At 37.5% G+C, this 24,905-nt stretch overlaps 1 protein-coding gene across 3 annotated transcripts in view; it reads right to left on the bottom strand.

Moving 5' to 3' along the window:
- Positions 1-24,905, bottom strand: part of LOC132558148 (frizzled-5-like) — a 111,738-nt gene that overhangs the window by 11,321 nt on the left and 75,512 nt on the right. For all 3 annotated transcript variants that reach the window (XM_060222678.1, XM_060222677.1, XM_060222680.1), the window contains exon 4: positions 16,115-16,211. The gene's annotated coding sequence lies outside the window, so the exon portion shown is untranslated. The remainder of the gene's footprint in view (positions 1-16,114; positions 16,212-24,905) is intronic.

Below are 24,905 nucleotides of genomic sequence, written 5' to 3'. Positions count from 1 at the left end.
TAATCTATTTGACACCATTTCAGGATGATACCGGAAGTGCGAACTCTCAAGCATTAAGATAACACTGAAGCAGAGTTCTAATGTACACTTGAACAGGTGTCTCCTGTCATAAATTCAGTGTATGTACTCCTGAGAAAATCTCCAGAAATTAATTAGAGTATCACTATGGAATCGACTCTAGGATCTATCGAGTTATCAACTAATCAGATATTCTATAAACTGATAAAGATTGTTTAGCTTCATAAGAATAATCTTATAATTAAATGTAAGATTGACTGTTTACACGGCGGACCTAGCGGACTGGGATACGTAGTCATAACAACAGGTGTTAAGGTTTATTACCAATAAACACACTGACGTGTAATCCCCATCAGTATACATGGAGCTGATGATGTCAGGTGTAACAGGGGTACGATTGAAAGAGAAGCTCCATTTTGTAAAATAAACATATCAACACATGTTGTTAATCTCTCACTGATAAAGATATTTACAAATCGACACAAGGAAAGAAAACAATCGGTTTTAACCAGCTTTGGAAAAAAAAGGGACGAAAAATTTCAAGTTTATAAATCATAGGCATAGTAAGGCAGAAAGACATTTGGCAAATAAAATGATATTTGAAAAATAAGTACACATTAAAACACGAAAGCCAATGCAGATGACAATTTTAAACTGATAGGGATTCCCCTAAAACTCAAGGACGCGGAGAGAACTTTAAATGTTGTGATATATTGATAGATGATAACGAAGGTTCGGGAGGCCACAGCTGGTCCGGGAGTTTATTATATAACAATTTTCTTTACGTCAGTTTGTGTATGTTCCTGTATCGACAAGCTGAAGACAAGTGAGGGATTGATCCACTTCTATAAGTTAACTCTGAGTTTTATCAACCTCTACCAGATTACAGTTAATTTTATACTCCAGATACGACATCCTTAATCCTGTAAATGGGGCAAAGATGACCGTATACCTACAAATGGCCAAATAGAGGACTTACGCTGGTCAAGAACGATAAGAAGTCCAAACTATTGATATAAATTGGTTAATTATAGACCTGGAAAGTTCAGTCTCGGTTATCAAACATGTTTGTCGAGTCTTTTCCAGGTCACCCTCTTTCAGATAGTGGAACAACATGAAGTTTATGGAGTAAAAAATATGCACCAAAGCATGCCAACTGAACTCGATATATAGTCGTTTGCTTTCGAACTACAAATGTTTTATTGTTTTAACTTATTTATCACGCTTGTGGAATGGAATTATCCAAACATGAGAATATTGAACATTGCACGATCGATATTTGAATTCTTTAGGGAAAAGAAAAGCTGAAACTAAGACAACGTTCCAATTCGAAGTACAGAAAATTGGCGATTAAAATACAAACTAAAGACTTCAGTTATGAGAAAATTACAACACATCTTTAAATCCCTTATTTCCAAACTTTGTTGAGGAATTTTTCGATCATCTCAGTATGGAAAGAAATATCATACAAATGTCGCGAGCGGGATATATTTTGATTATATATCTTTTTAAATTTTTGTTTTATTTCCCCCCAACGGAAGGAAATATAAGCTAAAAAAACACCAACAACCCGCCCCCCCCCCCCCCCAAAAAAAAAAAAAAAAAAAACAAGAAACCGGGTTAACGAACGACGTCACACTATCAGTCTGATTTAAAATTAAAAAACACAAATGGGGGTTATCGACTACATTTTCCTTTTATTTATACAACAAATAAAGAGAATGTCAAACTCGCACTAAATCGTTTCATATTAATGAGGATTTTTTATCATTAAGTACGTCTTTATAATATTCTTCTGTTGTCATGATAACATAATGGACAAATTATGTAAATAGAACGATTGTAAAATTAGCATTTTTTCCAGCAAAGACTCAATAACCCTTTAATATAATAGCATTAACATTTCTCAAGTATGGTTTCTATGGTTACCAACAGAAACATCATTTAGAAGTGACCAATATAAATTCTTGTAAGTCAAAACGCGGAAATACTGAAGTCAAATTTTGCGGGTGCACTACAAAATGTAGTACGTGATAATATATGTAATATCCTATATACGTGAATGATTTGTAAAACATACATTTAAAACCAATTAACATTAAGTGTGATCAAAATACATGTATGATATGATCATTTATATGGTCAATACAATGGGTTGTATTACAACTACAGACGTTTTACGTGAATGAGAAAACCTGTGTTATGGGTTGATAAGTGGACAGAAGGTTGTTTTGATGTGGAGTTGTGACAGACATTCTACGAATGTTTACCCCATATTGAGACCTTAATCTTTTGATGCTGTTTATCTCTAATTGGGTCCGAAACTGTCAAAGTGGCTGACCCAGCAACAATACCTGTATCTTTGATAACATTCCACAGGTGTGGTGATGAGGAGATCAAAGGCACTTAATTACAGGTAAAATTGGTACTTATAACAGGTAAAAAAGCAGGTGAATCTCGTTAGTGTATGTTTTTGTATAAAGCCTAACAAATAATTTCTACCCTTGTATAAATGACCTTGTACAACGAGAAAGATAAATTGTGTTCGCAGATTTAATCTATATTGACCATTTCCGGTCATGCGTAGAGCTGTCACAATTCAGTGACATTGATGTTTACTAAATCTGAATTGTTCATTTAGCATACGATTTTATTTCAGGGAAACCTATTTTAATGCTTTGATATGAACAATGTTAAATTTTATAAAAAGAATCTGTTCAAGCATTTAGAACGAGGTTATAAAGTAGTGGCTTGTGGGTTTTCTCGAGGGAGACCTAATGTTATCTAATGGTCAGTACATCATACACTGGCCACAAAACCAACACGTTTTGGTAAAACCCTTCAAATCTGGCATAAAACTAAATAAATATTTGTTGAACGTCATGCTGCTAGGGACGGGTCACTACCCTTCGTGTGATTGAGACTCTTTTGGAAGAGTAAGGGAGTGTAGGCGCGGGGTGGGAGGAAGAGAGAGATGGGGATGGTAATGGGAGGGGAAATTGGGGAGGGGATTTGAAGGGTAACGCATATATTTATATGTTGTGTCCAGACGAACATCGACATGGGTATTGTGTGTCATAGACGGGATGGAAGGACTGGTAAAGTAACCGGATTGGGCGAGGAGGAGGGATAAGGTGACTTCATCTGGAGCTGACGTCAAGAACGTTGAAAACGAACGGAAACGGAAAGTGCCGGAATTTTACGATTACATATAAATACTAAACCACGAATCCCATGAGCTTTCAGGGCTGAACTGAGGCTAATGTGGGATTCCGAGTTAACACATAGTTCATATACTTTATGACTTCAGGGGGGAGAGGGACCATTTTACAAAGTTAGACATGAAGGAAGGGAGAGTATGACACGAGGATGGGGAGTGATTCATAGGTTATGACATTAGGATGGGGAGCCATTTACAAGGTATCATGACATGAGGACGGGGATGTACAGGGTATTACATGAGGTATGGGAGGCATTTACAAGGTATCATGACATGAGGGCGGGGGATTTACAGGTTATGACATGAGGTATGGGAGCCATTTACAAGGTATCATGACATGAGGGCGGGGATTTACAGGGTATGACATAGACCAGAAAGGATTTACATGGTGTGACATGAAGGCGGCAGGCCGGGATTTAAAGGGTATGGCATGAGAACTGGAGGGGGTTTGTATGATATGACATAAGCGCGGGGAGTGGATGTATAGAATATGACATGAGGTTGTGTGAGTATATTTGTGGGTGGGGAGGAGAGGGGTGGGGAGTGGGGTGGGGGGTTACGGGTATGACATGAGGGTGCATGACATGCCAGTGAAGGCAATAACAAATATATAGATATATCATGTATTTTGACGAGGATAATGTTAAAAAAAACAACTGGAATTCTTAGGTACATTGGTATCATCAACATATTAACGGTAAATAATGTATTTATCTGGGTAACCATGAGAATATAACTTTGATGTCTGTTTCATTGAGTTTTCTGGTTAAGATTCGGATATGATTACTAAATTCAAAAGGCATTATTTAGATTTGAAATATATTTTTCCTCACTGAAATATCAACATTATCAACGACACTTTTCTAAAGAGGGACAATTTTAAATATTTGGGGGGGGGGGGGGGGGGGGGGCAGGAATTAATCATAATTGTGATAGAGCTCGTTCTGTGAAAAAAGGACACCAATCATTGAAATTTATTATTGTTAAGTAATTAAGGAGGTACATGCTTCTGTAACTTGGAATGAATAACTGTACATTGCATGTTGATTTTGTAACAAATATAAATAACGTAGTAGGGTTTAATTAGCAGCTCACGATATTTAATTTTATATCATTATTACATTGTATGGGTGTGAGTTATCACACAGTTATATATACTTGTATGCTATCTTACTCTGTTCGGTCTATAATCAAACTCAATTTGTAAATGAAGTGGCCTACCTTAAGTTGGTCTGTTATGGATGGGTCAAGTCAGGACTGACCGCTATCTTCAGTGGTCAAGCTGTAAATGTTGGCCAGACTTAGATAGCCAGAAGCTTATACTTACTAGTGTATATATCTAACAGGACAACAAAGAATGGAGGAGGAGTCGAACCACGTGTAAATATTTATTTACAAAATCTTTAAAACATATTATAGGTAGTGTAGATAGTCACCTAATGACTATCACAATACGGCCCCATACCGATCTTTATTATCAATAGATAATCGAGTCTTTTGTATCAGCCCCTAAAACCAGCTCCCTACAAAACAATGGTGAACCCTAGGGGCTGTTACAACAATCATGAGACCAGCTTAATCCTGTACTACCTGATTAGGGGCTCTCACCTCTAACCATACACAGTCTTGTTTTTACATTGATAAAGGTCTCCAAAAGCCACTCTCCACAAGCCTGAATAGGTGTCAATCAACGGCTTTTCAGGCGAGTTAGCGTGTTTTTGAGATAATTTGTAGACATTATACTCGATATAATAAAAGTATCACATTGAAGCATAGTAATTAATATTTTTCACCTTTTAAAATGCAATCCCTCTTTGTAAAGATACATATATTAGGCATTTAGTTTCTGTTGATGAGAACTAAGGTGTGTATTTATGTAGTAATTTAACTGTAAACTGCAACAAATTTGTTATAATAAGTTTGCTAGTGCTTGATAAACTATTTATAGAATTTCAAACACACAATTGTAATATTGTGAAATGACTCTTTATCTAATTCTTTGAAATGTTCTTCAAATAACAGTCACAATGAATAGATGTTCTTTAAAAGTTTATTTCAAACGTTAACATTTTGCTGTCAGTCAACGAATGAACTTCGAATGAACCTTGCAATTTTTAGTTGTTAATTGTCACAATTTTTAAAATAAAAAAGCGATAATCGTTAATTTATAGACTGGGAACGTAATCATGTAGCTTGTATTTCGCACCCACATCTGCCCATCCTTTGTTTTATTCTGACTTTGTTTTTGCACCCCCCACTCCTCTACCTGTATGACTTTGTTTTTGCCCCCCCCCCTTAATGACTTTGTTTTTGCCCCTCCCCCCATCCTCCATCCCACCCCCTGTTTCTGTATATCTAATCGAGTACATTGTGATGATATCGGACACCCTTGTAGAGTTCTATATACATAATGGACCACTGCTGATATAGACCATGATCTTGTTTACACCTAAACCTTCGACTTTAAGACGATACATCTGTCTCGCGTGCTGTAACCGGACGTATGTGTAGACTTTAAGCCAACATAAACAATGACGTCATTACACCTAACATGTACAGCTAAACCGTTACGTCACAACACACCGACAAGTTAAGCCGATACACGTGCAGGTAATCGTTAGTCAATTCAGACTGCTAAACGCCCCGTAATAAAACAGCAAGATGTCAAATAAAATTCAGAACAATTATCTATAATATGATATATTGGACATACATGTAGACATGGATGTATGTATGTCTGTACAGTCCATTTGTATTGCTGGTTTGTGTTTAAGGGACACCCTTTATAACAGTATAGATCGGCATGTTACTCTGAATTACAAAGAAATGCCTTTCTCTACTGTCAGGGTATATACCCATCACCAACAAACCATCAACTTGTATTAATCACTCCTCTTGGCCCAGATGTGAGGGGACCTACTGTGGGAAGAAACCGGTGTACCCCGGGGAAAACTCATCATGACACGTGACCTCTTCCCCGCCCTACCTCACCCCTCATCATACCTGTTCAGGTGCAAACGTTTTGGTCAATGGCAAGTACGCTACCACTATACTGATGGGGTGACATTCTGGTGAAGTTGTGATAGATTGGTGGGGCGGCGATGTGAGATATTGGTGAGGTGTTTTTGTGAGATATGTGTGCGGTGACGCTGTGAGAGTTTCAATGTGTCGACGCTGTGAGTTATTTGGTGCAATGTCGTTGTGAGATATGTGTGCGGTGACGCTGTAAGAGATGTCAGTGTGTCGACGCTGTGAGATATTTTGGCGCAGTGACGTTGTGAGATATGTGTGGGGTGACGCTGTGAGAGTTTCAATGTGTCGACGCTGTGAGTTATTTGGTGCAATGTCGTTGTGAGATATGTGTGGGGTGACGTTGTGAGAGAATTTAGCATGTCGACTCTGTGAGATATTTTGGCGCAGTGACGTTGTGAGATATGTGTGGGGTGACGCTGTAAGAGTTTCAATGTGTCGACACTGTGAGTTATTTGGTGCAATGTCGTTGTGAGATATGTGTGGGGTGACGTTGTGAGAGAATTTAGCATGTCGACTCTGTGAGATATTTTGGCGCAGTGACGTTGTGAGATATGTGTGGGGTGACGCTGTAAGAGTTTCAATGTGTCGACACTGTGAGTTATTTGGTGCAATGTCGTTGTGAGATATGTGTGGGGTGACGTTGTGAGATATTTTGGTGTGTCGACGCTGTGAGATATTTTGGTGTGGTGACGTTGTGAGATGTACATTATGTTGACGTTTTGTGAAATTTTCTTTTGTCGCTTTGTCATAATTTAACACACAACAGAACCTTTTTTTCATTCTGAGAAAAAAATGTCCAAAGGAATGCTAAAAATGTGAGGATTTCTTAACTATATTTTAAGAGACACACGTCAGATGTGACTACATTTCCAAAACAGATATCTAACTATCGAACGGGACTATTTCATTTAGAAGAAAATTGCATTTTTCACAGAAGACGAGTCTTCCTTTGAGAGCAAGAGATCTTTAGCCTCAGGCTGGCTTCAGCTGTGTGCTGCCGCCTCTGTTCACCGAAAGAATTAATTAGAGTCTGTCGGAAAAAAAACTTCATAAAATTACAGCAGATACTATGAGTCATTTGTCATGTTCGAATTCGACAAAACCAGTCACTCTAAACCGGAAGTCGGGAAATAATTTGATGATAGAAATAATTCAGTGTTTGTGGTTCAACACCTCATGTGACCATGACAAAAGGGCGATTAAAATGCTAAATGATGACGAATAATAAGACGAAACGAATTTGTCTTTGGGAATTGCAATTTCGTGAATTGTGTGGACAAAAATATTTCCATAATAAATCGTTGTTATGAAATAGAAGATTTGAGTATTTTTTCGGCATCAGCAGTGACTAAGCAAGACTCATATAAACTTGATGTCAAATTACACAGAGTTTTTTTGAAGTTATGAAAGTAAAAGTTGCATAGCGAAACGATTTCGTTAACAAAGACATTCGCGTTAAAAATATTGCAAACTGGTGTGCAATGTAGACCAGTCAGTACTCTTAGTTAACAATATCTTGCAATCATATAGATTTTGAATTGCTACATATATGAATTAATATATAAATCTAGACACTTTCTAATGAACTCTGACCCTGCCTTACATACGGTTGCTCCGTATGGATATGCACGTTCACGTTGTATGGAGCTTTCTTACACGTTCATTGCACGTTACACAGTCTAACAGATACCAAAGGCCAATGGTGCGGATATTGACATGTGGGGATCGATTAATTACGTTTGCTTGGTCATGTCGGGCAATGTACGTGCATTTGGAAGTGAATCACGAGGTCTATGAGACACAGATTAGTCATATGTCTTATAAATAAACACGGACAGCTTCAAATTATATTGTAAAACAAATATTCCATTGGAAATAGTTTATTTTTTATGAAAACAAACCTGGTAAGATCGGTTACTTCCAAGATATTTTGTCCACTTTAGGTACGCTGACCATGTTTGGTCTTGGAACTAGATATAATTTATTCGCGTTTGATTGTGTTTATATGAGTTTGTCTGCGGTCAAGCTGACCAGTCTGACCACACATCATCTTCATGGACAACCTTTATCATAGTCAAATCACCTAAGATGAGAAATGGACGCCAGTTGATGTCTCATTTCGTCTATGACCAACTGCTATGTGAACGATTTTCGATTTCTACATGCAGTTTTTATTATGGATCGAACACGATAAGATAACGTATTTTTAAACGTTTTAACGAGCACGTGAAATGGATTTGGCCAAATCATAGTAAATGTTTTACATCATTTCGTCGAGATGTTGAAGGTGGTTTAGACCAGAACGAATTCAATTCTTTGCCTCTTTAAAGATGTTATCAAATGCTCTCGTCAACAACATAAATACTAAATAATAGTTTTTCTTATCCGAAAACTTATCACAGGAGAATGAGTGAAATTGAATCACTGACATAAACTAGAAACTTTTATATAAAAAACAGACTTTTGGGAAAAAATATGTTACTCCCTTATTCTTTTACTTGACAGGAGTAAAGAATAGGACCGAACGACTATGAGAGAACACGGAGACTTTATTTCTATCCTGATTACTACTTTCAATGTAGCAACGTTATCAGATATAGAGACACAACACACGCTTTAGTCAATTCATTAGACAAGTTTGATGTACAGTAAGCACTGATTAAATGGCGAATATGGAAAACTATCACTTTTCTTTTGTAAATGATTACTCTAGCTCAGGCCTATATTAGACGTTTAGTATCCGCTTTATGATGTAGGTGAATAACTAGGCACAATGATTAAGTCAGCTTCCGGTATGACGTCTCAATCAGGTTCACGAGAAGGTTTGTGCGCTGTTGCATCACAAATGAAGCCAATCAGAGAAGAGAGAACACGGACTCTATCGCTGACAATGGAAGGTAATTTAGACGTCGATGAACGAGCATATAGTTACTTCCGGTAAAATCGACGGCCATTCAATGTAATATACGGATACCATATATGTCGTTACTAGTTAATTTCTTGTCTTCTGAATATCTATTCGATTCGCTGGCTGACAGTTCGTCAATATACTTCGTCACTAAGGGTTTAATGGGTAATTATGTATACTGCTCAATAGTACTAATACAATTAATGGGGATGGGAGGAGCAGTTGTTACTCAATATCACTAATACAGACCAAAATCAAGCATTTAACTGACATAGTTCGTCTAATTGCCGGAACCATACTACCGCTAAATCCGGTAGACGCCAGATTTTCCGATTTTGGTTTCTCTATTATGCAGCCATAATGTCGGTAGATTGTTAAACATAAGGACCGTAGAGACCAACGTATGGTCAATATGAACGCTGAAACATTTCGGCGTTTTCAGGAACTACAATAAACCACCCAAAAACAGGACATAATACTGATATGAAATGACAATTGAGAAAATATTGCGTCATGTTTGTATAATATCCATTAATTGTGTAAGCGGAATTTGGATTTGTGTTTGAGCCTGTAAATTCGATTGAAATATGTTGTTCTTTTACCTGCATTTTCATAGAGCAGTAACAATCCAGCCATAAAGAGAGTTCGATAAGCGAATTTTGTTTAATCGAAATAAGAAATAATGCACTTCCATTTTAGGCAATTGTAGTGACAACAGTGAGAGAAGACAATCCCAGGGAGTCTACCGGGGTGAAAGAAGGGTGGGGTGTGGGGCTGGTGTGGGGGTGGGAGGGATGGGGAGGGGTCATACTTATCTTTATCGCTCAATATTTTACGTATTACGTCATTGCAAAACACAAAGAGCCTCGGTTAAATGAAGGTCGCTGTCATAAGCCACGCCTGTGTTAATATCTATAGAGAAAGTTCCGTTTAAACACCCCGTTGAGAAACTCTGTTTTCATTTAACCTCTAAACCAAGTAGAAGAAGAGATAGAAAAAACAAAACACACTGAGATTAGGAAAGTTTTCATTTGCCGTGTTTGTCCTCGCTGTAGCTCGGCGTGTAAACTGTTTGAGCTTATCCCCTGGATGTGCCGACCCAGCCAAATGATCGCTCACGGAAAACTAGAGTGAGACATATCTAAACAAATAGTTTACTCTGATTAGCAGCTTTTGTAAAGAATTTTGACAATTTATCGCTTGTTTCTACTGGTTGTTTATGCATCTGCTCCGTCCAAGATAAGACACCGTACATGCCAAAACATTGAGGATTTCGGTGCCAAGAGAGCCCCGCGTGGAACCCTACACAGAAGGCACTTGTTACGGCGGCAAAGTGAAATTGTGACCCGTTCTGTATATTTTTAAGACATCCTAACACGACGGGATCACCGATGACATTTCTAATTAATTCGTCCAGATATAAGTATATATAACTTCAACACATTCTGATCCACGCACGATAAAAAAAAGTACATGTAGAGTTCTGATTTCTGTTTATAATTGGCAATCAACAGTTTTTTCTGTTTGTTTTTTTGTTGAATTTTTTCGACTAACATTATATTGAAAACAATTTGTTCAACGCCGTGCTTATGGTAATCGATAAAGCAAAGAGTAACTCCCCCCCCCCCACAAAAAAAGCAAAAACCAAACACATTACAAGTAGGCCAAAAATAATTACATTTCTGATTGAAAAAAATGGCTAGAAGAAACTTATATTTCAAAGTAAAGTGCATATTTTATATAGTATGCACGAGAAAAACGTCAATTAATCTCCATAACGGTTCCACCGAACTCCATTCCTTCCCCCTTCTACACGTCCCTTCTCGTACGAACCATCCGTGATACGAACTTTCACATGTCTCTTTCAGTACCTCTCCTACCCCATTTTCGCGGGAGGAGGAACGTGCCGTCCTTGACACGGAGTGAAGGAAGTCTAGTGATTATAATGTTTATACAAAGCTAAATCATTGTGAATTCCAGTTAGCGATGGGTAACTGTGTTCTCCGTATCGTGCTGATCGTGTTATTTTATCTCATCACAGAAGATCTTACAAGAAGGGGAAAATATACCATTTTCCTTCAATTTTCAAGACATGAAGATAATCACAATTTCCTTGTTTATGATAAACTTGAAACTTAAGAACTTGTGCATCCGACTCGCAAAATTTAGAAGAAGTTGTCGGGCAGAGAAGACGGTACATATGTTGTCTTTCCTTCAGACGTCTGGGGTTCGATTCCCAGCCAGACGCAAAATGGTGAGGAATCTCCATCACAATTATATTTTTTCCCCGAGTACCACGGTTTCCTCGCAATAACACACCATACGTGTTTCCCAACTAATCATCGATATTTTTTTTCCAAAATAACGCTGCGTTTTCATAGATTGAATACATTTTCAGATAAAGTTTTGAGTGCAAGACAAAAAATCCTATTATACTTGACGACAAACTTCAAAATACCTCCTACCCAACCTCTATATAGCTTTATATTGTGATAATAGAACGCTCTTTTTTGTTGAAAATAGTTTTCGTCCATGTCAGTTTTATGATCTTTTAATCCCATGGACTTGTCGAATACAATGATCGATTTGTAATATTACAGATTACATACGGAGAACGTATTGACGGTAAACGAACAGGTAAATATGTAGGAAAGGGTTTAATTTGTCCTCTGTAGTCCTTTGGGGCACAGACCGACCGTCAACTGTCACAGACGACCACGTGATTGACGAGATTACTATTTACATTCAGTCTTCATAACTATGATAAAAAGATACCGTGCTCAGGTAAAGTGTCATAAAAAATCGATTAGCAAATTGAATAAAATATAATTATTTACTTGTCAGTCACAACACACGTGTATAGACAATGGTGTTATAATATTTGACGACACAAGAAAATATCCGACGGCAATGCGCCGGAAGCGGAAGTACGTTCGATAACAAACAGCACACGACACCTGCCGGGGTATTATACGATTCTTTGCTATGATAAGCTAGAGAGTTCTAGAAAAGGTTGTTCAAAATCCTGTTTTTGCAGATTTTCAAGTTTGTGACATCATTGACGTCTAACAACCATCATTATCCTTGTCATATTATTGACATATGAAAAACAAATAAAGTCGTATTGACATCTATCAGAATAATTGATCAACACTTAATCTTAAAACATGTATACTTGAAATGTGAACATATTGATTTTTTATATATTTAAACAGGCTTTTCGTAATTCATTACCATCTTAGTCATGCACAATATTGTAATAGTATTTTTCACTTTGATTTTTGTATTGATGAATAGTGAAACTCTACCTTATGGGAAGAATTCTGGGCTTGATCACGACTTGGGGACCTAGCATTTGCATTAAGAGTAATGTTTGAAAATTCTGACTACAACGACTTAAATGCCTGAGGACCAAATGATGTCTAAATGCTCGGGAGCACCTACAACATCGGTTCACATGGAGAAGTTGACAGAACCCTAGCAGCATATGTGCGGATGGGGTCGGCCAAATCACCGCCTAATTATTTCCGTGTCCCACTGCGCGCACCTTTTGTTGACGAGAAGAAGACCGTTTTAGACTCTGTATTTGTTCGCCAGAGCGTGCCAGACACAAATCCGCGATGAAGTGAATATCATCCAAATCACCTCCTTAAATTTTAAGTTCTATTAAGTTTTAAATGTGTGGCAAGCTCTCCGGCAATGTTCGCTGAATGGCCGCCCCGCCCCCCGCCAAGACAATTGTGTCCCCAACAAAGAAGTACTCGTTCGGCGATTAGCGTAGGGGCGTGCTGACAAGCGGAACTAAGCACAAGTTTGTCGACAGTGACAAATTTACAACACTAGCGACAAGTTCTAGTGAAGGAGAGGGGCGGGACCGTGTATATGTATTTTTATATATAACAGTTATATGTCTATTGGAATTTCTGTGTCCATTCATATCCATTGTGACGTCGTAGAGGTCAACTTACAGTGTAGGTGCAATAACGACGAATTCAATTATATTGACAAACCCCATACTTAGTAATGACAGGTACGCGAAACTAAAATTAATATGTTATCATGAATCCTTATTATTATCATAGATCATTATCCTGTATGTTTCTATTTTACGACAACCAGTTAGAAATTACAATCATGACGATTCTCATCCTCAGTATTTTTTCCATTCAAACATATCCTTTTGACAATCTTGAGACTTACTAAGCCCTCTCCCAAAACTACACTACACAATTAGGAGACGAAGAAACATGAATATTGATATAAAATATACAGAAATGATGGCGAATCGTTTATACATTTTTATACATTTTTATACATTTTTATACATTTTTATTTCTTTTTAATGAAACACAAAATATTTTGTAGCATCATACCTTACTTTTGTAATAAATTTTATAAAAGAATCATCAATGAATAAAACCAAACAGAATGATGTCATCAAATCGGTTGACGATCTTTTGTTATAAGTAGATGTGACCTTGACCTTTCGACTATGAAACACAAACTGAACCAAGGTTTTATCATTATTGGCCTTCACGTAAAGTTTGATAGAATCCCTTCAAAAAGGAAATCACCATGGTGATTACTATGGGTATGTGTAGCATTGACCTCGTGATGGGGACCATGAAACAGGAAGTCGTTAAGTTATTGTATCATAATTGATAATGGTGTATGTTTTGTTGTAATAAACTCGAGATGGGACGGACATGCAGAACGCGATATGTTCGCTCTAAATAAAGCAAAAATTGCCTGCTGGATTTTAACTGCTCTATAGTTTGTTTCAATTGTTTCAATCAGTTTCTAAATGTATTGTTTTTATAATTTAAAACAAAACCAGTAGCTGGTCTTCGGTCTTCTTAAGACTAACTTCTCAGTATATAGATGTTGGGAAGAGATCGGCACCTCTTCAGAGCTCAGCACTACAACAGGTATCACAGGTACAGGTGTGGTAAGATTGCTAAGAGTGTCAGGTGTAAAACTGTTATAAGATACCTATAATACGTAACTCGACCTACAGCTACACCTGTGAGATTTCGTTCTTATTAAACATCGGAAATCCCTGTTCAGGTTTTAATGAACTAATCAGTAATCAGAACTTGTCGTAACTGGAGATTTCTGCTGAAGTGGGTTTTGAATCATGTAAATCCAGATTTCATGGCTATTTTAGATTTTACACGTATACTGGTTATACAAGTGTACTAAAACTAATACTTAAACTACTAAATAGATATCAATATCGAAAAAATATTGGAGGTCACAAATCAGCTGAACTGGTCTCCAGACTAAGAGGTCTATAAAATAAAAGACAGACGATCGTAGACGTGCAGTTAGTGGTTCGATTCCCACGCGGATGGCATCCCCTCAAAACATCGAATTTAAGATCAGGTTTTAAGCATGAACCATCAGTTATTACGCAACCTTCACGGCTTTCTGAAGACATTTTAATCCAGTTAGTTTGGATAGATCTTCCGCATGCTGTTCAATAAGGTAGTTACCGGTAACTTCGTACAAGAAAAAAAAAGTATAGTTGCTTTTTTCACTCTGTCTTAATGAAATCTAAGATCATCTAATCCAGACAATAATGCAAACCAATATTTCCAGTAATTCCCGTCCATCCTCATCTTCCATCCCCACCCCTCTACCCCTATTATGTTAATTCCTAGTATGAGACTACTGCCACACCAACAACTTCCCCCTCCCCTCCCATCCCCTCCCCATCGTCCATATTCCTTATTATCAGAGGTACAAATTGTATTCCTAATATCGCCTTATCTCCTCGTCTTTACCGAAACATAGACATCAAAGACACCTAAATGAGTGCCCGTCCCTTGGGATCCTATCCACGCCCCCGGGAAAACAGGATGCATCAAATCGCTTGAATAAAGATATCATATTTACAGTACTGAGGGCATAACATACACAACACATTGCTAAATCAAACGTGTATGGGTTTCCATGACACAACAAAAAGTCTGGCCGGGAAACCCGGCCGAGCAGATGACTCGGACAATGTCCATTTGTACAACAATGTAGGGCACTTTGGATGAACGTACTGGAGAAGCTGCAGGGAGCAACATAATGAACCACTCGGGATGTGTCGAGTCTCCAAACACCGCCCAGAGGTCTCATTTGTCCAGCCAACATATATTGGGCAGGTGTGGTGAAAATGAGTTTTGAACTTGAACTTTGGCAAGACGAAAAAAAATTCGTACTGACCGATATACAATATGCTAATACAAGTTTATATCTGGAGCAATTTTAACTCAGATTGTAACAATAAAGGTGTTCGTCTCTGGTCGTAGTCAACAAGACTTTAGCACTATTTGAAATAGGTACGTTGTCTTCAAATAGCCATTGTGTCAATGATTATCAATCTGAGTGACAAATATAAAAATGTCGATGTCAATTTGAGGACAAAGAAACGGAATCGCCGATTGAAATTTAGCATCAACTATGGATTGGTCGTTCTTCATCGGTGGTCTAGCTTAAACGAAGGGACGTAACTCTGTGGATCAGAATGCGATAGTACGACTAAGTATGATAGAAAATAAGATTTGTGATGTACATGGTAGTTTAGTCCTACACCATGTTATCGAGACAAAATTACTGCTTCTTAAGCAAATGGAACATCGCTAAGGGTTACAATCTGATCTGTTTACAGTCATGTGGATCCCTGTCACCCAGACAGCTTCTGAACCTCAGAGTATATAATCATATGGCAGTTTATGTCGTTAGGGAACAATGGTGATATTGAATCGAGACCTTTGTCCGGAATATCCGACTGAGCTGACCACTGAGGTAATTAAACTATCAACGCTCGAGCTACTCGTGTTTTGGCATCACAAAAAAAAGCACGCGCTATCTAAAATTTTCCAATAATTATCCCCGTTTTCTTTGTCTGACCTATTGGCCAGCCAAACTAAATAATGCTATACCTTGTGTCTTGTATGCGAGACAAAGCGCCGATCTTCAAATACTGTGACGTCAATTTAATGTGAAGACACCTGTTTATTAAATATTGGCCAAGTCCTCCTGAAAACAAACAAATTGTACATTAACACGGATCACTGCTTAAAAGTCTACAATACTTCATGTGTGTATACTGAATAAATAATGATAAATAAAGAAAATAAATCGCCTTCATTTCCCGGGCCAGGGAAAATTATCGGTCAAAAGTTGGTTAAAATATTATATATGTATTCTGTCAAACAGCACACTCCAAAGTTTCATTAAAGCCCCAATATACGTATAGTGTAGAATCACACATAATTATTGAGATATTCTCTAAGATGTAGTTAAAATTAAGTTATTCAAACCATAGTTACCATGACTTTGTGCATAAAGTATTGATATATGAGCAGTTGAAACTCGCTATTTGTAAACACACCTCTATTTTAAACACGCCGCCATCGAAATTACGATTGTTGCCGAACCACGTCGGAAAGTTCATGACCTGATCTCGCGAGAGTTGAGGTTTCTACTTATAGAGGAAGCACATATGCAAGATATGTCTTCGGTAAGTTTTTGTTTACAAACATTGTTTGCGAAGTCTTGTCGTAGACTTGAGGTATTCCTGTGATAAACATTCAGTTTTTGGGAAATTATTAGGAGGAATAATTAGTTTAGAAACGATACGACGCACAATTATAACGTAAGAATTCAGAACTGGCCTGATGTATGATTGGAAAAAAAGGAAGCGACTGGTAAACGTCTGGACTGTGTCTGCCATGTTTACACACGCGGAATATGCGCATGCGCAATGTCATCGCTACGAGCGGTAATGTATGAATTATTGTGGGTCCCACAATGTTTATTTTCCAATTTTTTCAATTTTTATTTAAATTGAAAACAGTCAGTTTTATTTTCTTTAATTAAAGGAAAGTATTTGTTTTGTTACATATATGACGGGGAAAATAAGATAAAGTTTGTTTTTTTATAGTGTTTTTTACGTACATTGGGGCTTTAAGAAATACATTTAAGTTCTCATACACCCGCTTTTTGCGATTTTTTTTCGAGAAATATATCGCGCTTTATTTGATTAATACTTCCTAGAGAATTCCGTAGAGTAATAAGAATTTGACGTCACGTCATAATTTCACATTTCCCAATAATTTCAAAAAAAAAAATATACATCACACTATTAAAAAAATGAAAGTTGTCAATTAACTTTTTTAGTAAGTTTTTGAAATGTTACTTCCATGGAGTAGGTTATTGGCAATATCTTACGACATAAACGAACCACGATGGTTTCAAGTTTAAATGGAAGAGATGTGGCAAGGGGAAACGATAATATGAAGAATTGTAACCATAGCAACGTTGTCCAGTTTTTTAGCAATACTTTTACATATAACGTAGCCTTCGTGCACGCTGTAAGCGTTCGGTCTTGTCTAATTAAAACTATAGAGAAGAATATCCGTTAGATATTGATTACTTTGAAGTTTAATTGCCGCTGTGACGCAACGGTTTGTTTGTCTGTAACCTATGACCTTTATTAACAGCCACGAAAACACCTGTGACCGCGTATTATACCTGTGTCAACAGCTTGCTAATATTGTAAAATCTCATTATGGACGTTCCACTGTACGAAGTCTCCTAGTGGTGACTACTATAGAGAAAGGTGACACTAACTGTAAGTTTTTCTCTCCTACAAAACACCACCCGACTCCGCCATTGTTGTGATTGAGAGGCGTTAATCACTGTGGAGTCAATTTTCTATTGTACCTTTATAACCCAAGGGTATTCATGATAAAGACATCTCTATCACAGGCGGGGGCAACGCCATGAAAACTGTCGTTCTAATTAGACGAGATATCAAAAATGGAAATAGGTACATACCCATAGGCATCCTCTGACAGTGAGGATTAGTAATGTACCTCCGCTGTTAGTGGGGGCGAAATAAGGACAAGATGACGACAACTTATTCGTCATTCGCTTTCAATGAATCCAATTGTCAGAAGAAATGAATCTCCCATCGGCATTTTCTTTCATGTAGAGGTCAAATATTTATTGTTTGTTTGTGTGTTTTTTAAATGATAGAAAGACTAATGTTTTACATTATGCTCAATGCACATATTTTTTCGCGAGTTTATATATTATGAACCTTTTTTCTGCATTTTGTATTTTCTCAAGTGGCAGTATTCCGTTAGAAAAATTAGCAAACAAACAAACGTTCCTGTCCCAGATATTCAACTTTTGTAAAGAACGATAACTCTGTGTAAAACTGGTTTTCTGATATATCCACGGGATGCGCGGAATGATAGTACACCCTATTTACTTCTCTATTTTCTTACTTGGTGATATGCTCTCTATTTTATTGTTTACAATAACTATCTTCTCTATAGAGTTGTCTCCCCGGAAATACCCCTCATAGGATCGTTGCTGTTTGTGGAACGAGGATGTAAATTAGTTATCTGTTATTCAAAATGACCTGCCTTTCTGAAAGCTGAAATATACATTGTTTACTTGGGAAAGTATTCGTATGAAGACTTCATGATTTTAAAACTTTTTTGGATTTCTCGCGTGTTATGGTGTTATAAGGACAGTAAGCTGTGGGATTCGGTAATAGAAATGTTGAATTTTCTTGTTCTTAATAACAATAAGAAATGATTTAGGTTGATTTATGAAATTGATACTTTTGGATATTTTCACACAGTTTGATTGGCCTGATCTTGTTTTTGATCACGTGGACAAAGTTCTATTATTAAACAACGCACCTGTGGCACAGAACCCCTGTATACAGTCTACATATTTTTTTGCGAAATTTAATATCATTTAATTTGTTTACATACACCTTCTTGTATTTGCAGACAAATACTTGATAAACAATCAAACTTTTATTTAGTCATTTTATTGGGTACAGCTGAGTTGACTAAGGCCCAATTCATCGCCTTTACAATGATTTTGTAGAATATAAAATAAACATACGATCGATAGACATATTCATTCGCTATACGGAACAATAGCAAAGTTCAATTTCGATTCTTTCGAGTGTAATATACAAATGTGATCGACTGTTTGTAAAACCCACACCGAGGAGCAGTTCATCGTGTCGTGTATCCGTGTATCAACCGTTCGTTTTTACACAGTTCAAATCGTGGTATTACGAGTTTGTTTAAATTCTCTATCAAACAAAGCGCATCTTTTTCTCCTTCAATATTATCACTATATCATTGTTTTCGATCACAATTTATTTTAAATATTTAGACTATAATTCACTTGTATAAACATATAAGGTTAAGGGAATGAGGACTCCTTGAATTAGGCGTCTGAAGTGGGACATGTTTACACCTGGATATCAATATTGCAGCACCAGGATCTACCAGCTCTCCTATCTTACCTCTTACTATTTTTAAAAGAGTTTGATTTAGATATCTGTCCTTATAAGGAACGGCAGGTGCGATATATATAATCAAAACATCCCAAAAGGAAACATTCTTAATTAATCAGCGTCATTTGGATTATAATTGGTTTACAGCCTAATCATTTACAATAGAACATCGCTACATGTAAGTCACTATGTGTACCTTTTCCCGAGAGAAGGAGACACGTAAAATCGTGAAATCTATAACGAAACTTGAACTATAATCAGGACAGTTTCATTTAAATGTGTCGTTTCTACACAAAATAGGAATAACTAAAGATACAAGATTGTATTATCCGCGTGCAATCGCTATACGTTTTGGCTCCATAACACAATGAGCAGTAATATAGAAGGCATTACTCAATAACTGGGTATAGACGGGACACACAAATGGTAGCTGTTATCTGGAATCTCTGACGTCTAGAATAAGAAACTGTCACACTTGGTAATGTGCTGTGACGTCCAGTCGAAGAAACCGTACATCGTGTTTCTAAAATCGTGTAAAACCTCTCACAGACAGCCCTCAAGTGTCGTGCTCTCGACCTAAATGACGCGTCAAGGTCAGGGGTCAGATTTACCCCCATCTCTTTGTGAGCTCGTTAATAATCTATTCCTTCGGAATACCTCGATATTTTCTTTCATTGGAGAGTACCCGGCATATCCTCGCGTCCAAATTAGAGCCGGCATTGGTGACAGTTGTCAAGTGACTTAGCGGGGGGCCGTCGGTCGCTCTATAGTCTGCTGTCAAAATGGGGACGTGTTCAAGCGAAAGTGAAACTTAATTACTAAAATCATTATCAGTCGCTACCGCTGGTAATGACAGGGTGGGATATCCTCATCAGAAATCCCAGAAATTATCTGCGGAATTCTACTCAAACAATAGACACGAGCTCTTAAATGGGGAATCATCCTGTATTGACCAATCACATCTCGTTATAGGACGAAAAGAAAGGTCATCACGCGCTGCTGAAGGTCAGACGACTCTACCCGATGTTGTCATGACAATAGAACAAAGTTAGAAAAGCTAATGTCACAGAAAATGGCCAAATTTGTTTTCAAAGTGGTATAGGGCTAATGTGGACAGGTCTAAGATCAGACAAATAACAAACAAAATTATCACTACAATGCCAATCACTGTATGTTGGATATAAATGAAAGTTTTAACTTTGTTTACAGAAAAAACTGATAAAAATAAAAAAAGACATTTTTTAAAAACATATAGACATAACGAATATTGTTTTTAAATGTCATTATGAAATTTGACAACAAAAATTATCGGGCATGCTTGCTTCATACTTTATACAACATTTCCTCGTAGTTCTGTAAAGAACATTTAACGTGTATATTAAAATACGAAATAAAACTCCTGAGAGTTTCAGTCGTTGAGTATAAAACTATTTTATTCCACAGCTTCTGTCGGACACGTCACATCGCTCTCCCCTTCAGACATGTCAAGTCTCCATCACAAGTCGCGTGTACTTTAAACAACATTAATTCTAGTACAATTCTACGATTCATCAAAAATTCCAAATCAAATGCATGAATAATGTAATTTATTGAGAAACAAGAAGTCGGCATTAGGCCATGCTCGGCGTCAGAGTTTTGTTTGATTCGTTATGACGTGTGGGATTCCCTTGGGAGTCCTTCACTGAACTTCAGGGCACAGAACCGACCTGCGCAGTCCTAGGTAAATCTTGTAACCGAAGCGGATGCTCCTGACGAGGGAGAATTTTCTTAGCATAAACTTTGCGTGTCCATGTCTGTTGGAGCTGTCTTCAATATTACGATAAGCTTTCTGAATTTGTGACATAACATAATTCTTTATGTATCATTATGAAGAACTCGATAACGCTTATCAATAAACATTTCACCAGCATTGAACATATAACGACTTTTCACCCCAACAACGAGGAGCCCTCATCATTGACGTGGAACACATCTGTTCGGAAACTCTCGGGAAGAAAGGTCAATAAATACGATTATCCGTGATGGATTTCGAGACACTTGACCTGATCTAATGTTTGAGAGGTTGACGCCATCTTGAATTCTTCGTTATAGAAAACTGTAATGCAATTTAAGAGCGATATTTGTTTACTCTGATCGGGGAACATGGTATTGTCTTGTTCGCCATCTGGTACATTAATCATTGAAGCGATTTTAAAAGCAATGTAAGATGTACTAGTATGGTGGGGGATATCTAAAGATGGAGACAACTAGACTTAATGCTAGTAAGGTGTTTACTAGAAAATCTCACGAAAGTTGTTTGATAAAATAAGTGGTTAAGAAAAGTTAGGAGGATGAGGATATCAAAAAGGACATATAAGATGAAAGTTGAGACGGTTGGGACCTTAGGATAGCAACTGAGTAAAGGTAGAGTGTGGGGGTGGGAATGGGTGTGGGGGTGGGGGTTGGGAGGGGTGGGGTTGTGGTCGGGTACGTGAGAGCCGAAACAAGAAGTGGAATAACGATAGAGACGGAGACAACTAAAACCAAAATTAATGTGAGATTGAACTGATTTTGAATGAGATTATTTTGGCGTTTCCGTTGTAATAAGAGTGAAGCTCTGTACTGGAACATGTGTAAGATCACGTTTCGTTCACGCCCAGAAAGAGAGATCCCTGAAGTTGATCCATCTTAGAAAAATTCTTCCGGAAGTGAAAAGCATGGAGCTTCCGAAAATGAAAGCCACAGAACATAGTGCTCTGCACTTTACTCGTAGCTCATGTTAATTAAAAATAATATGAACAATGGCAGTCATTTGGAGCTTTGTTTTTTCATTTGACGACATTAATAATTTTACTTAAAATTTAATGAACTCTTCCTTCCACGAATATTGTATTTATTGTGTTCCTTACTAGTTCATGGTATTTTTTTTTGTTTATCCATTCGGACAATCTCTGTATGTTCGTAGAGTAATATACTAATCGCATAGTCTCGTTCAGCCAAACTCTTGATGTCTGCACACGTGATGAAGTGTTTTGGTGATCGAGAAAATTTGTCGCTATGTCCACCATGTTTCTATACGCCATTGATGCAAAGTATTACCGGGAATTACACTTTCGTGGCACATCTTCATGACCGTTAATATGTGTGATTTTTCACCTTTTTTTTTTTTACTTCGCGCGTGTTATCTTTAGGGGTCACATTACAAACGGCCACGCAGGTGCCGCTGAAACTACGCTCGCTACTACGATGACGTTTTTGCTTTACTGAATTTGTTTGACTGATTTTCAATCATTACGAAACATGATTTAACACTAATTAAATTGGCATGATTTAATATTTATTTAATCATGGAAATAATTGCGCGATCGAACACGCACTGTCGCGCGCCAGATTTTCTTCATTTCTTTAAATACAAACCAGATAATCAAAATCTATTGGTGTTTTATCTTTTTTTTTTATGTTTACAACAGGTATTATCATTGTGATATATAAGCTTCGCTCTTTCCAGGTACTACCTGGATGATATAGAAGAAGAATACTGAAAGGATACCTTTCCAATCACAACTGGTACCAAAGTGGTTTCTCTCTGTCTACTGAAGTCAACTAAATGGCACCAAGAAGTAGGTAGCGATTAAAAAAGAATCTAGAGGTAGAAATTGATAACAAAATCGTCGCTAGAAGGGCCAGACCTCTCCACAAATGTATTTTATTATCTATTGTAACTTCTAAAGTGCTGTCCAAGTAATATATATATTACAACAACTTCGTTTCTATCGTATGTTACGGACTGCAACTATTTCGTGGTGCATTCTGGGTGATTCGTGGTGCATTCTGGGTGAACACATTTTTAAACGCATATGGTCGTTGCTAAAATAACATGAGCAAATATGTTTCCTAAACGTTTGCATGGAACAGGAGATGAACGTGTTAGTAAAACGTATTATTACAAGTGATGTTTTATCGCAAAACCCCGTGTCTTCTCACTAGGTGGCGCGCCGTCACTGTCAATCTCCCAGCATGCACCACAGCGTGTTGCCCCATCTGACGTCAATCCACGTGCTAAGTAGCCGAGTTTATTTGAGGTTACACTGCATACTAGCTGTGTTATCCTAGGTAAAGTCTATAATATGCTTGTTCAAATGCGATTTTATGCCGAGACCGACAAGGGAGTGATGGCCATCTTTTGTTTAAAAAAATAAGAAAAAAATCGAAGCGATCTCTTGTCAAATATGGAATTCCGAGGTAAAACAAAAGACAAATAACAAAACAATGTACGATGTGTCACATTGATAATTTTTGTAAAATATGTTTATAAATTGATATTTTTTTTAATGTGGGACAGTTAATACTCATATACTAGAATACCAGAGCATTGCTATTAAGTTTTAAATAAATTTTCTTTTGTCGAAGTAGGAAGATATGCCATGGAGTGGTTCGTTTAAGTTTCGAAGTTCAATAAACATTGATAGGTGTTTTATATTGTATTTAAGAGTTTAGACTTAAGTTTTAAGTATATCGTGTGATGTATACGTATGTGATTAAATATTAGGTGAGGTTTATATTACTGCATCAAATTGTCTTGCTGTACATCGAATACGCGTGTGGTTACCCGTGCACCGAAATCCTTGCAACACACTTCTTGGTACACACCAAATACGCGTGTGGTTACCCGTGCACCGAAATCATTGCAACACACTTCTTGGTACACACCAAATACGCGTGTGGTTACCCGTGCACCGAAATCATTGCAACACACTTCTTGGTACACACCAAATACGTGTGTGTTAACCCGTGCACCGAAATCATTGCAACACACTTCTTGGTACACACCAAATACGCGTGTGGTTACCCGTGCACCGAAATCCTTGCAGCACACTGTCTTGGTACACACCAAATACGCGTGTGGTTACCCGTGCACCGAAATCCTTGCAACACTCTGTCTTGGTACACACCGAATACGTGTGTGGTTACCCGTGTACCGATGCAGTGCTTTTGTAACATCGCAATATTATCTTATGTGTTCAAATCTCATGTTTTACCGACTAAACTGTATTGAAAATTAGATTGAGAAACCAGATATTCTATACACAATACAATATGATTCGTTGAATCAAGCGTTCAATTGACTAATACCAGATCCTGATGACAGGCGTGCGCAATATCATGTAACGATAACCGCGCTCCGGATATCGCGATGTGTCAAAAACGTCTAAACAATGTGAGGACTGGAGGGACCTAGCTACAGATTAAGGTCTATCGTGTGCATGGGTGGTCTGCTGTGGACCAGACAGAAGTCACACGGTGGAATTGAACAAACGCTAAACAGTAATTTTAACCCCGCTAATATGCCATATCTACAGACGAGTTTTATTTTGAAATTTTTTACATTTTCACTTAATTGCATTTAGCAGGTAGTCAAA

This window comes from Ylistrum balloti, unplaced genomic scaffold (assembly GCF_031769215.1).
Source record: "Ylistrum balloti isolate Yb309-2 unplaced genomic scaffold, AGI_CSIRO_Ybal_v1 Utg370760, whole genome shotgun sequence".
In the NCBI taxonomy this organism is placed as follows: domain Eukaryota; kingdom Metazoa; phylum Mollusca; class Bivalvia; order Pectinida; family Pectinidae; genus Ylistrum; species Ylistrum balloti.
The sequence above is the reverse complement of the archived record's forward strand: the minus strand, read 5'-3'. Positions and strand labels throughout refer to the sequence as shown.